The sequence below is a fragment of the Malania oleifera genome, chromosome 13 (assembly GCF_029873635.1).
Source record: "Malania oleifera isolate guangnan ecotype guangnan chromosome 13, ASM2987363v1, whole genome shotgun sequence".
Taxonomy (NCBI): Eukaryota; Viridiplantae; Streptophyta; class Magnoliopsida; order Santalales; family Ximeniaceae; genus Malania; species Malania oleifera.
In genome coordinates, this window is record NC_080429.1 from 64,390,763 (window position 1) to 64,405,000 (window position 14,238).

The window sequence follows — 14,238 nt, forward strand, 5'->3', positions numbered from 1 at the left end:
GTGCAGCAACCCCTCCCCCTAACCCAGCATGAGGAAGAAGATGAAAAAAGGGAGGGAATCCCTAAGGTTTTTCCCTCTCGCAATTTGTGCCCATATTAAGTTAAATATGTTGACTCTACGAGTCCAATCCGGTTTTGATAATGACAAATCACTTGGTATTTGATCTGTGCATTGAGTTTGTGAATATGACCCATATTAAGCATGCACAGAAGGATAATGAGTCATGGAAGCATTAAAGCAAAGCATACATATCTTGGCAAGAACCATGGAACTTAGAGAGTATGAGAATCAAGATGCAAGCAGCAAAATTTAAGAACATCTTGGGAATGGGTATTTAGACCTTATGTATTTATATTTTTGTATGATTTAATTTGAGGCTCAACATATACCTTAGAATGAATTTAGGACTCATGCATTTCATGAACATCATTAGGGGACATTCATGGACTTAGAATTAATGTCAAAACCCTGGAAAATGTTTTTATAAAAGAGTCAAGAAAGAAAGCAAAATAGATTTTTGAACTAGAAAGTAAATATGTAAAAATTGGGGACTTTGATTGACTGAACTTTAAGTTCGGTTGACTGAAGAATCTCCTCAGACGTCTGAAGAATAAGTTCAAACGTGTGAAGATTTTTGGGTGAAAAACAAAAACTGGCAAAAGCACCTCAGATGACTAAACCTTGACCTCGGTCATCTAAACTCAACACTTCGGTCATCTAAACCTTGACCTCGGTCGTCTGACCCTGTGTCCAGGCTATTTTTTCAAAGGATAAAAGTGACTTCGGTTGTCTGGGCCCTTGGCCTCAGTCGTTTAAACTTGCTGGAAAGATTAAAAATTTAATTTTTATTGTGCAAACACGCGAGATATCTTTTGATCCAACGGTTGAGATCAATTCTAAGGGTAAGACACTATATATATTGAATATCTAAACCCTAGTAAAGATGAAAAATGAAAAGAGAAGAGAAGAGAACATTGATTTGAAAGAGAATTGAGAAAGTTGAGCATATTGATACACGATTGCCTGCACTCTAGCCTACATACATCAAGCTTAGGCAAATCAACTCAGAATATCTAAGGGAACTCATTTACTCATCTTGTTTTCATTCTAATATTGAGATTTGGTAAATCAATCTTCTCGTTAAGAGTTGTTTTCATAGAGTTTCATCATTTAAACTGATTTTCTAATTAATATTCATTCTTTAAAGAGTTTGGTGTTACAAAATCTATTTTTGATTAAGTGTGAAGAGTTTGATCTTAAGTGTGCTTATATTTATATATTAAAATCATTGTTGATAAGATTATCACTTGAGAAAAGTTGTTGTCATTGATTAAATCTTTTTGAGTCAAGTGAGTTTTTTTTTTTCAAAGACTTGATACTTTTCATATTGCAAAACAACTTGTTTGAATATCCATAGTGTCTATACCGATATATTATTAAAGGATATTGTCTAAAACTTTATATTCAGTGTTTGATCTTTGGAATACATATCATATATATATATATATATATATATATATAGATATTTGCATATTACAAAGATCGGGTTGTGAGTGACTATTTGAAAGAAAGTTTTATGTTTTTAGATTGATAAATATTCAAGATAAAGGTTTTGATAAATTCACACTAGATGTTTGTGCATTTTTGTAAAGTGAACTAAGAACCCTAATATTCTCCAAAGCGTTTTAAATATATCATTACTTAGGAGTTTTTTTTGAAAAGGGTTTTGTGTGTTAAAGCATATCACACATAAACAATTGTATCGTTTCATACATTTTGAGCTTTCAAGTTATATCATATGTTAATTTATTAGGAATTTGAATTGTACTCATGGGCTTTTGTTTGGAAGCATTTTTGAGTGTTTTACAGATTCATTGTATTTACGGTTCGACTTGTGAACCGGGGTTAAGAAGAGAGTTGTATCTCTTGTAAGCAGCAGGTGAGGAGGAAGTTGTACCTCTTGGAAGCAGCGGATTGTAAGGGAAGCTCCGTCCCAATTTAAGGAGTAGGGATTTTTTAGTGAAATCCTTGAGTGGTTGCTCAAGGTGAGGACGTAGGCCGAGTTGGCTGAGCCACGTAAAAATTGTATTTTTCTTTTCTCTTCCCTTTACTATTTACTTTCAGCACTATATTTAGATTGTTCGTATTGCATGTGTAGGTTGAATAACATTGCACACAATTAATTGGGTAATAAGAACTTCTTGGTAAATTGAATTTGTTTTTGTTATAAATCCCTAAGATTGGTTTGCTAAATATATAAGTTGGGATTATGTAGTAAATAGATTCAAAGAATTTTAAAATACCCAATTCACCCCCCCCCCCCCACCTCTTGGGATTACACCTAATTCAACAAAATAGACTAGCCTGAGTTGACTAGGCTTGACTCAATTGGGTTGCTAGGTTTTACCTGAAACATTCTATTAAAATGGAGGTCTTTTTTTTTCTATATATTTTCTTTATAACTTGAGTACACACACACACACACACACACATATATATATATATATATATATATATATATATATATATAGATACAGAGAAGAGCTATTCTAGGATATACACTAATTTTGTTTGCTGAAATCATGGTTGATCCTGGAAATAGAGGATTTTACATTGAATATGTTCCAAAAATTTCCCTAATCTAACAACTCACGCCAAAACTCCCCCTTAAGTTGGTGCATAGATATCTCTTATGCCCAACTTGTTGAGTAAGTTATAAAAGTTCCTTGTGGATACTGCCTTCATGAGTATATCCACCAAATGGTCTTCTGATTTGACAAATAGAAACCAAATAATTTTTTCTTCAAGGTTCTGTTTGATAAAATTCTAATCCACCTCAACATGCTTGGTGCGAACATGCTAGACAGGATTATGGGCGATGTCAACTACTACCTTATTATCATGAAAAAAAAAAAACTTTATTTCAGTGTTAGGAGCAAGCCAATCTCAGCTAACAACCTTCTAAGACAAAGAGGTTCACAAAGACCCTTAGCCATTCCTCGGAATTCAGCTTTAGCCCTAGATAATGCTACTACTTTTAGCTTCTTGCTTCTCCAAGTAACAAGATTGCCTCCTACAAATGTGAAGTAGCCTGATGTAGATTTCCTATCCAAAATATTTCTTGACCAATTTGTGTCCGTGTAGCCTTCAACATCCAAATGATTATTTTTTGAGAACATAAGCCCTTTTCTAAATAATGAGGGATCTTAATTACTGCATCCATATGGTCTTCACTAGGATGGTGCATGAACTGACTCAATACACTTATGGCATAAGCAATATAGGGACAGGTATGAGATAAATAGATGAGCTTCCCGACTAACCGTCAGTACCTCTCCTTATCCACTGGCACTTGATCTAAATATTCTACAAGTTTATGATTCTGAACAATTGGAGTATTAGCTGGCTTACACTCAAGTAATCCTACTTCTAACAACAAGTCTAGTACATATTTTCTTTGAGAAAGAAACATGCCTTGTCTTGACCTAACTACTTCAATCCCCAAAAAAATACTTGAGTCCTCCCAGGTTCTTCATTTCAAATTCGGTTGAAAAATTCTTTTGGAGTCTTGAAATCTCTTATGCATCATCCCCGGTAATAATCATGTCATCTACATAGAATATTATAGCTATGACTTTTCCTAATCGATGTTTTAGGAAGAGGTATGATTTGAATTGCTTTGTTGAAAGCCATATTCTCTCATAGCCGAACTCAACCAACCAAACCATGCCTGAGGTGATTGTTTTGATCCATACAATGCCCGTGTTGCCCTAACATGGCTTTCAAATCTTATTTTGATGATAACAAATCAAGGTAAATTTAACATGTTGTGGTTTCAGTAATGATGTTTTAGGAAATCTAGTATATAAAGTTCAAAATTTCAAGCAAGTGATTATTAAAAGCTCATACTCCAACAACAAGTGATCAAAAGGAAGCTAAAAGGTCAAATATAGAAAAATCTTATGGAAGCTTAAAGGATATTGAAGCTCGAGAGAAGATGGACTAAAAGAAAAGATGTACATGAAGACTTCACATTTAGAAAGTTTTAAAGTCTTAAGAAAGTCTTGTGTAAGTATTTCATTTAAATATCAAAATGAATGCTTTGAAGCTTATTAGGGTTGATTATGGACATAGAGACCTTTTGAAAAAACTTAAAAATATCTTTCAAAAGTATCAAAACAAGTTGGCAAGAGTTTTTGGAAACAAGGTTTAAAAACAGTGTTTTAACTGTTCAGGCGACTGACCCTTGACTCGTCAGGCGACTAACATTTTTTTTGAATTAAAGTTGGGAAATAGAATAGGCTCAGTCGACTGAACCCTGAGAGTTCAAGCGACTGACTCCATATTGACTTTGAAAATACATTAAAATTCAAAGACCAGGCGACTGACCCTAATGAGTTTAGTCGATTGACCTTCATAACGGCTAGTTTTAAAACAACGTTTAAATGTTTCCAAAATGACTTTCTTGTGCCCCAATCTTTGTCAAAACTTGGGAAACACTACAAGTAACTTGGGCAACACGAAAATATGACTTTTTAGCTCTATAAATACATGATTTCTTAAATCAAATTAAATACAAAGAATTGAAAATCTAATTTCAAGCCTATATTGCTCATACTCTCTCAAAGCCTTCTTGCACACATCTACTTGCTGAGATTTCCTGAGAATTACTGAGTTATTTTTCACCAATCTCTGAGCAAAACTTCTGAATTTTGAATCAATCAAAGAAAGATCCCTGTGATATACTCTTTGAGCTTCAATTCTATTCTTCATTGATATTTACATTGAATTATTGATTAGTTGTGCTATATCTTGTACTAATCTGCTCTTTTTTAGAGTAATTCTTGTACACAAGAAATAGTTCTTATTTTCTTGTTTTTTTTTTACAGTTCAGGGTTGTTCAAACATTGTACTAAGCGTGGGATATTGCTTGGAAAGGAGGGCTCCAACCTATTGAAGGAGTGTTGTAAAAGGTTTACTCCGCCCGTAAAGGAGTGTTATAGTGGAATCCTTAGGTGGTGTGCCGAAGGCGAGTACGTAGGCGCCAAATCTCGTAAAAATCTCAATCTCACTATCTTCCTTGCTCTCTTTAAATTTCAGCATATATAATTACGTGGTTGTTTATTTCAAATCTATAAACTGCGTGGGTGTGAATTAAATTGCTGAAAATTGATTTGCCATTGGGATTTGCAAAAACCAAAAGGAAGTACGTTGGTTAATCAATAAACCGTAAGGGAGTACGTTGATTGATTAACACCTAAAGACTCATTGATTCAATGATTAATCAAACTTATTTAATTTATGAGTTTTGGATGTTTGGTTGAATTCTTTCATATTGGAATCAATTATATCTTTTTGAGTGGATTGAAATATTCAAAAGCTAAAAGTATTACATTGTGAATTCATTGGTTGGGTGTTGATTGAAATTGCTGCAAGATCAAGTTGATATACTCATTCATAGAGTCTTAAAATTTGAATTCGATATTGACCTGGTCTAGTGATTAAAGCTTAAACATTACATTTGTGATTGTTGAATATGAAAAGGTTGAGAAAGAATTTATAAAAAGATTCTTAAAGAAATTTTTATAAACCCAATTCACCCCCCCCCCTCTTGGGACTACACCTTAGTTTTCAATTGGTATCAGAGCAAGGTTGTAGCAAATCTTAACCTAGAAGCTACACAAAGATCTTTATGACACACCTAGGCATAGCTCCCTTTGCTGAGGTCAATCCTCAATTAGGCCTCCTATCTTTTGTGGTCTTAACTATACATTTTGAAAACAAAGAATGAGAATCTACCTACAAACTATGGATTGGAAATCATGGAGGGTTGTCACACATGGTGATCTTATCCCTACCAAACTTGTAGATAGAAAAGAAGTACCCAAAGAAGAAAAATATATGACTAAAAAAGATTATAAGATGTTACAAGTTAACTTAAGTGCTATAAATGCATTATATTGTGCCCTTGATATAAATAAATTCAATAGGGTCATGGCATGCAAAACAACTAAAGAAATATGGGATAAATTGGAAGTAACCTATGAAGGGACGGTTGACGTAAGGGACAATAGAATTGATATGCTCACTAGTGAATATGAAGCCTTTAGAATGAACCTGGATGAAACCATTACCAATATGTACACTAGGTTCACTCATATAATAAACTCCCTTAAAGCCTTAGGGAAAAACTACTCTACATATGAGATGATCCAAAAAATTCTTAGAGGTCTTCCACCCATTTGGGAACCTAAAGCCACAACAATTATAGAAGGAAGAAATCTCAAAAATACCTCCCTAGACGAATTAATTGGATCGCTTCTCACTTATGAGATGGTAATGAATGAAAGAAATGCTGAAAATAAAAATAAGAAATCTATAGCCCTTAAGGCTGCAAAAGAAAGCTCTAGTGAAGAAGACGAAGAAAATGAATTAGATGATGAAGAACTAGCATTCATTACTAAGAGACTTGGAAAGTTCTTTAAAAGAAATAAGAAATTTGCTAGAAAGTTTAGAGGTTCAAAATCTGAAAAAGAAGAATCAAGCAAAAAAGAAAATAAGAAAGAACTCCCTACTTGTTACAATTGTAACAAGGTTGGACATATTAAACTTAATTGCCCATAGCTGAAGAAAGACATGAAGAAGAAAAAGAAGGCAATGAAAGTTACATGGGATGATACAAGCTCAAGTGAATCAGAGAATGAATCAAGTGAACAAGAAATGGCCAGCATATGCTTCATGGCTCATAATGCTGAGGTTTGCCTTAGGACAATCTCATCAAAAGACAAATAGTACTTGGACAGTGGATGTTCTAGGCACATGATCGGAGATAAATCCAAATTCACCACACTAATGCTAAAAGATGATGGATACGTCACATTCGGAGACAATACCAAAGGCAAAATCATTGGGATTGATAAGATAGGTAAAGAACCTTCCCTCCCCATTGATAATGTGTTATTGGTAGATGGATTAAAGCATAACCTATTGAGCATAAGCCAATTAAGTGACAAGGGTTTTGACATAATTTTTAAGCAAGACAAATGTATTGTTGAAAATAAAGAAAAACATAATATTCTATTCACCGCTAAAAGAGTTGATAATGTGTATTGCATATATTTTGAAAAGTTAAAATCTCAAAATATCATATGCTTAGCAACTATGAATGAGGCAAGTTGGTTAAGACTAGGACATGCTAGTATGGACTTACTATCAAAACTAGTTAAGAAGAACTTAGTTAGAGGAGTACCTAGCACAAAGTTTGTTAAAGATAAAATTTGTGATGCTTCTCAATTAGGAAAACAAACTAATTCCAGCTTTAAGAAGAAGAAACACATTTTCACTAGCAGGCCCTTAAAGCTTATTCACTTAGACTTTTTTAGCTTAACTAGGGCATGAAGTCTAGGAGGAAAGTAATATGCTTTCGTCATCACTGATTAGCCTCTTATTAGCCTCAAAAGATGAAGCATGTAATACATTAATAAACTTGTGTAAAGACTTCAAAACGAAAAAGGCTATGGTGTCTTAAACATTATAAGTGATCAAGGAAGAGAATTTAATAATAAAGATGTTGAAAATTTTTGCAATAAACATGGAATTAGACATAACTTTTCAGCACCTAGAATTCCACAACAAAATGGAGTTGTTGAAAGAAAGAATAGAACCCTTCAAGAAATGGCTAGGACAATGTTAAATGAAAACAAACTACCTAAGTACTTTTGGGTTGATCCCGTTAATACCACATGTTATGTAATAAATAGAGTGTCCATTAAATCAAGCTTAAATAAAACTGCTTATGAATTGTGGAAAGGAATAAGACCTAACATAGCTTACTTTCATGTATTTGGATGTAAGTGCTTTGTACTTAATGACAAAGATGACTTAGGGAAATTTGATGCTAAATCAGATGAAGGTGTCTTTCTAAGGTATGCAACAAATAGTAAATCTTTTAGAATCTATAATAAGAGAACACTCACAATTATTGAATCAATCCATGTAACCTTTGATGAAGGTAATCCCTATAAAAAAACAATTAAGATTGAAGAAACTCATGATGATGCTTCACAAAAACTAGAAAATTTAGAAATCAAAGAAGTTAAAGAAGAGAAAAATGAAGAAACTCCAAATGATGATCCTATAGAAAATTCTAAGTTACACAAAGAATGGAAATATGTAAGAAATCATCCTAAAGATCAAATCATAGGAAAACCTTCTCGAGGAGTAACTACGAGATCATCATTGAAATACTTATGTAATCACTATGCGTTCCTATCACGAGAAGAACCTAAAAACATAGAAGAAACTTCAAGTGATTATTCTTGGATAATAGCTATGCAATAAGAGTTGAATCAATTTGAAAGAAATAGAGTATGGAAATTAGTTCCTAAACTCGATGACGACTCAAGAATTGGAACAAGATGGATATTTGGGAATAAAAAGGATGGCATAGTAGTAGGAAATAAGGCAATACTTGTAGCTCAAGGATACAATCAAGAAGAAGGAATAGACTACGATGAGACTTTTGCTCAAGAATGGAAGCTATTAGAATGTTGTCAGCATATGCATCTCATAAAGAATTCAAACTATATAAAATGGGTGTAAAACGTGCTTTTCTAAATGGTTTCATAAATGAAGAAGTTTATGTAACAACCTCCTGATTTTGAGGACATAAACAATCCCGATCACATATTTAGATTAACAAAAGCATTGTATGTGATACCGCATAGAAGAAAGGCTTAAAAAGGATTTGATGTTACTACCCATATCAACAAGGTGCACATTTCTTTTCAAGAGTCTTCCCATAAGAACTCCACAGTTAAGCATGCTTGGCTTGGAGTAATCTTGGGATGGGTGACCTTCTAGGAAGTTTTCTCAAAAAGTTTTTGAGTGAGGATAAAACACACTGAAAATGACATGTATTGGTCTAATGGGCAAGTCATTAGTCTGATAAGGCCCGCCCCCTGTTGTCTGGTCCGGGTGGAGGAGGAGAGATGCAGTGCTCCCTGGAAAACCTAGGTTGGGGCATTACAAAATGGCATTAGAGCAATTATCCAGCCGGAAGTGTGATGAGATTCACATTGCCTAGGTTTGGAAATGTGGGTTTGCAATAAGGACGTTGCATTTGGTAAGTGAGGGAGAATGTGATACCTCGTGGAAGAAAGGCTTAAAAAGGATTTGATGTTACTACTTATATCAACAAGGTGCACCTATTTTTTCGAGAGTCTTCCCATAAGAACTCCATGGTTAAGCATGCTTGGCTTGGAGTAATCTTGGGATGGGTGACCTTCTGGGAAGTTTTCTCAGAAAGTGTGTAAGGACAAAACACACTGAAAAGGACATGTGTTGGTCTGTGGGATCAGTCATTAGTCCAATAAGGCCTGCCCCCCTGTTGTCTTGTCCAAGTAGGGCAGGAGAGACACAGTACTCCCTGGAAAACCTAGGTTGGGGCGTTACAAAATGATGGGTATCACATTGTACAGGTTAAAACAAGCTCCTAGAGCTTGGTATGATAGGTTGAGCGAATTCCTACTAGAAAAGGGTTTTTCAAGAGAAAAGGTGGATAGCACATTATTTATAAAATCCAAAAATAAAGACATGCTTATCCTAAAAATTTATGTTAATGACATTATATTTGGTGCTACAAATGATGAATTATGTAAGGAATTTGTGAAGTGTATGCAAGATGAGTTTGAGATGAGTATGATGGGAGAGCTAAATTACTACCTAGGACTACAAATCAAGCGAGCTAAAAATGGAACGTTTATAAATCAATCAAAATACATAAGAGACATGCTTAAAAAGTTTGACAAGAAAGGAAGTAAGCCCATAGGAACTCCCATGAATACCTCCATAAGCCTTGATAAAGATGAAAAAGGAAAACCAATAGACATGAAATACTATCGAGATAAGATAGGAAGTTTGTTATACTTGACAGCTAGTAGACTAGATATAATGTTTAGCGTATGTATATGTAGTAACCCAAATAATTATGGGAATTAAATAATAAAAGGATGAAAGGAAAAAGGAAATTTTAAAAGGGGACGCAGCAGGGCCTTGTCAACGAACACTCGATGAGGAAGTGAGTCTTGTCGACGACAGTTTACCGAGGGGCTGTTTTTGGGGCCTGAAGTTCGTCGAAGAGGGTAATGAGTTCATCGACTATCTCCCTTCTTGGACTCATCAATGAGGTGACATGGCTCGTTGATGAGGTGACATGGCTCGTTGATGAGGCCACGTGACAAGAGGTCTATAAATAGCTGAAAACGACGTTTCAGCGAGAAATTTTATTTTCTCTCAATTCTCTCTCTCTCTCTCTCCTGCTCGACCCTCCCTCCTTCTCTCTACGTTTATGGCTCCATTTCTCCATATTTCGATGATCGGAAGTCACCATGTTGATCCTGGGGAGATTCTCTACAAGTCTGCTGGAGTAGATTGTTGGTTTTAGCAATTTAGGCACCATCCCAAAATCAGGGTAAGAAGGTTATTTGGGTATTTTCAGTATTAGCAGGCTTATTTTAGTCCAGATTTTGTTTATATGAGAATCTACTGGAGTTTTGTGGAATAAAAATAGGGTATTATATTTTCAGGAATAGGGTGTTTTGGGACCTTGCAGGCATGGTTTAAGGACCCTAGTGGATATTTTTCCAGAAGCCCAGGTAAATTATAGTTTAGAAAATTACAAGTATGAAGGTTTGGGAAATTTAGTTGATTTATTAAAAATAGGATTATATGCATTATTTCAGGATTTTGGCGATAGTACACTATGAGCGTGAGAATAGAGTTGGAGGCAAGCCTCCCAACCAGTTAGGTAAGGGAAATATGCTATACTAGGAATGTTAGGAAATTTATTAATAAATTTTATGTTTTCTAGATTATTATTTAGTTTAGAAATTATTTGTATATTAGAAAATACAGTATGAGTATATGAGATATTTATTTATGTAGTTGTGTGGCATGAGAGGGTATTAGATCAATATATGAAATATACAGTTTCCAGATTATTATGTTTTATAGTATCTAAATATAAATATGCTTACGAGACCTTATCATATCAGTACAGAAACAATACAGTTTTTCATATTGGTATGATTTGTATTATTATGCAGAGATATGTTTTATCAAATTTTACAAGAGTATGAATTATGAGTTACAGTTGACTTACCTGATAGGCCAATTAGGATTAAATCTCGCCTACAAGCGACACAACCCTGTCATGAGGGGTTAAATCATGACGTACAGTTTTTCAAGGTAAACATCTCAGTTATGTATATGTATACAAATTTACAGAATATCAGTAGATATGGTATAATACTAGAAGTATGAAAAAGTAGAAAACTCAGATATTATAGTTATACCTTAAACTATGATAGATGCAAGTTATATTGTATATTGTTTTATTAGCTTTTACAATTTCAGATATTATCAGTATAGTATTTATGAAACTCGATCGCCACACACTAGAAATAGCATATTTCCTCTTACTAAGCGTTGTCTCATCCCAGTGATTTAATATTTTTCAGGTGATCCAGTTAGGTGAGTGGATCAGGCTCGCAAATAGAGAAGGCGAGTACACTACCCTATTTGCTGGGTAAGTGCATATAGGAGATAGTATTTTTGAGTAAATGATATTAGGGTGATAGGTAAATATGTGTGTACGGCTAGGATGAGTTGCTAAAATTCTGGTATTATTTATATCGATGAATATTTTTATATTTTTTCCATTACATAGGTGTGTAATATAATCAGGTTTCCTCAGTGCTCACTTGGGGCCTAAGATGTTATAACAGATTATACATGAGTATCATAATGTTATGCTTTGCAGTTTATTTTATTAAAAAAAATGGTATATATATATATATATTGGGTCATTACAGTTTGGTATCAAAGCCTAGGTTGCTAGGTTCTGCAGACTCTAGAGTACAGCGGAAAACAGTACCAGAATATAGGAATGAAATTTTAAGAAAAGTGGAATAGGATATCAGTGAGTTGATGTTGGGAAATTAGGATGAGAATTTAGGGCTCTGTTCTGCGGTCTGGAGGAAGAATTTCGGATAGTTTCTGTGATTTTCCTAGGGTGACGATTTCAGGAAAATCATAGTAAACTATCGTCGATTTCTATTTCCATATAGTAGGACTAGACCTTAAATTAGTGATAAGAAGTGCGGGGTATTTTAGATAGAATAGTAATATAAGGTTTGGATTCTCAAGATAATTTGATGTTATTGTAGGATGGATCTAGAAGATAGTAGCGCCTATGCTAGTGGCGACGGTGGAGCAAGGCCTTTTGGTGCAGGAGGCAGGGACTCATATGTTTTTTTACGCAGCGTAGCTCAGCAGGTCATGACTGAGATTGCCTGAAGCTCTAGAGAGCAGGGAGGTCCATTTACAATTAAGGGATGCACGATAAAGAAGTTCATAAAGATAAACCCTCCAGATTTTTTAGAAGGAGCTGATCCTGTAGGTACTGAGAACTGGATGTAGGAGATCAGGAAAATACTTATAGTGCTCTAGTGTATCAATAAGTAGTGGGCTCTTTATGCTCATATAAGCTGACAGGCGAAGCAGAGAGATGGTGGGTAGCTACAAAGTTGTTGGAGGAACCGAAGCCTATGCCCGTGGATATGACTTGGAGCAGATTCAAGGAGATAAAGTTTGATAGATATTTTTCCACCACAGTCAGAGAGGCTTAAGTATAGGAATTTTTGAGCCTATCCTAGGGATCGATGATGGTCCAGCAGTATGCGGTGAGATTCATTGAGTTGTCGTGCTTCTACCCTTATATTGTTCTAGATGAAGCTAAGAAGGCTAGGATGTTCAAGAGAAATTTGAGGCGAGATATGTACAAGTAGGTGGCAGTATTAAAGATATAGGATTTTTCTGAGCTGGTTGATAGAGCCATGGTAGCAGAGGAGAGTGCGCAGGAAGATGTAGGAGGATTGAGCCAGAGGAAGAGGCTCATGCGTCCAAATTTTCAGACTGGGTCTAGTCAAGGTCCATGGAGAGGAGGCGATACTGGTGGGGGTCAGAGGAAGATGACAGGACATGGTGGATATCAGGGAGGGCGAATTTATCCTACCTGCCCCAGGTGTGGAAAGAGACATCTGGGCGAGTTCCAGTTGGGTGAGCATGTCTGTTACCGATGTGGAAGACCTGGTCATATGGCTCGATCATGTTAGGGACCACTCATCTATGCACTTACTCCCTAACCGAGTTCAGGTGGACGACAGTAGGTGCCTCATAGGGGCTAGTAGAGGAACACTGCACCGGCGAGAGTCTATGCATTGACACCAGGAGATGCCAAGACTGCTAAAGACATTGTCACAAGTATACTTACTGTTTTCCATATAAAGTTGTTATTTTTTTTTACACAGGTGCCACCCATCTTTTGTATCATCGGTACATGTTAAAGTGGCTGGGATACGAGCACAATTGTTAGATGTTGAGTTGTTGGTATCCACGTCGATTGGTTCTTTGTGAGGTGTAGGAGGGTACTTAGAAATTTTCCAGTTACCATTTAGGGAAAAGTGCTACCAGCTGATCTTGTGATACTAGATATGCAGGGATTTGACGTAATATTGGGTATGGATTGGCTGATAGCTAATCATGCCGACATAGATTGCTATTAGAAAGAAATGATTTTCAAACCCCCATGTGAACAAGAATATAGATTTGTGGGTTCACGAGTGCGCGACTCGCCACAACTTGTGTCAGCTATTCAGGTGAGGAGACTGATTCAGGGTGGATGCTAGGGATATGTAGCTTACATAAAAGAGTTGCCAAAGGAAGAACTGAAACAGGCTGACATTCCAGTGGTTAAAAAATTTCCAGATGTCTTCCCAGAAGAGTTACCTGGCTTACCACCAGACTGAGAGATTGAATTTACAGTGTATCTACTACCAGGGTTGACACCGGTGTCTAAAGCACCATACTGTATGGCTCCAACCGAATTGAAGGAATTGAAAGATCAGTTGCAAGAATTGTTGCATAAAGGGTTTATCTGACCTAGCGTGTCGCCTTGGGGAGCACCAGTCTTATTCGTGAAAAAGAAAGATGGGACCATGAGGATGTGTATAGATTATAAGAAGATAAACAAATTAACAGTCAAGAATAAATATCCTCTTCCCAAGATTGATGACTTATTTTATCAGCTTCAGGGGACCCAAGTCTACTCTAAAATTAACCTTTGGTCAGGTTATCACTAGGTGAAAGTCAAGGCAGAGGACGTATCAAAGACAGCAT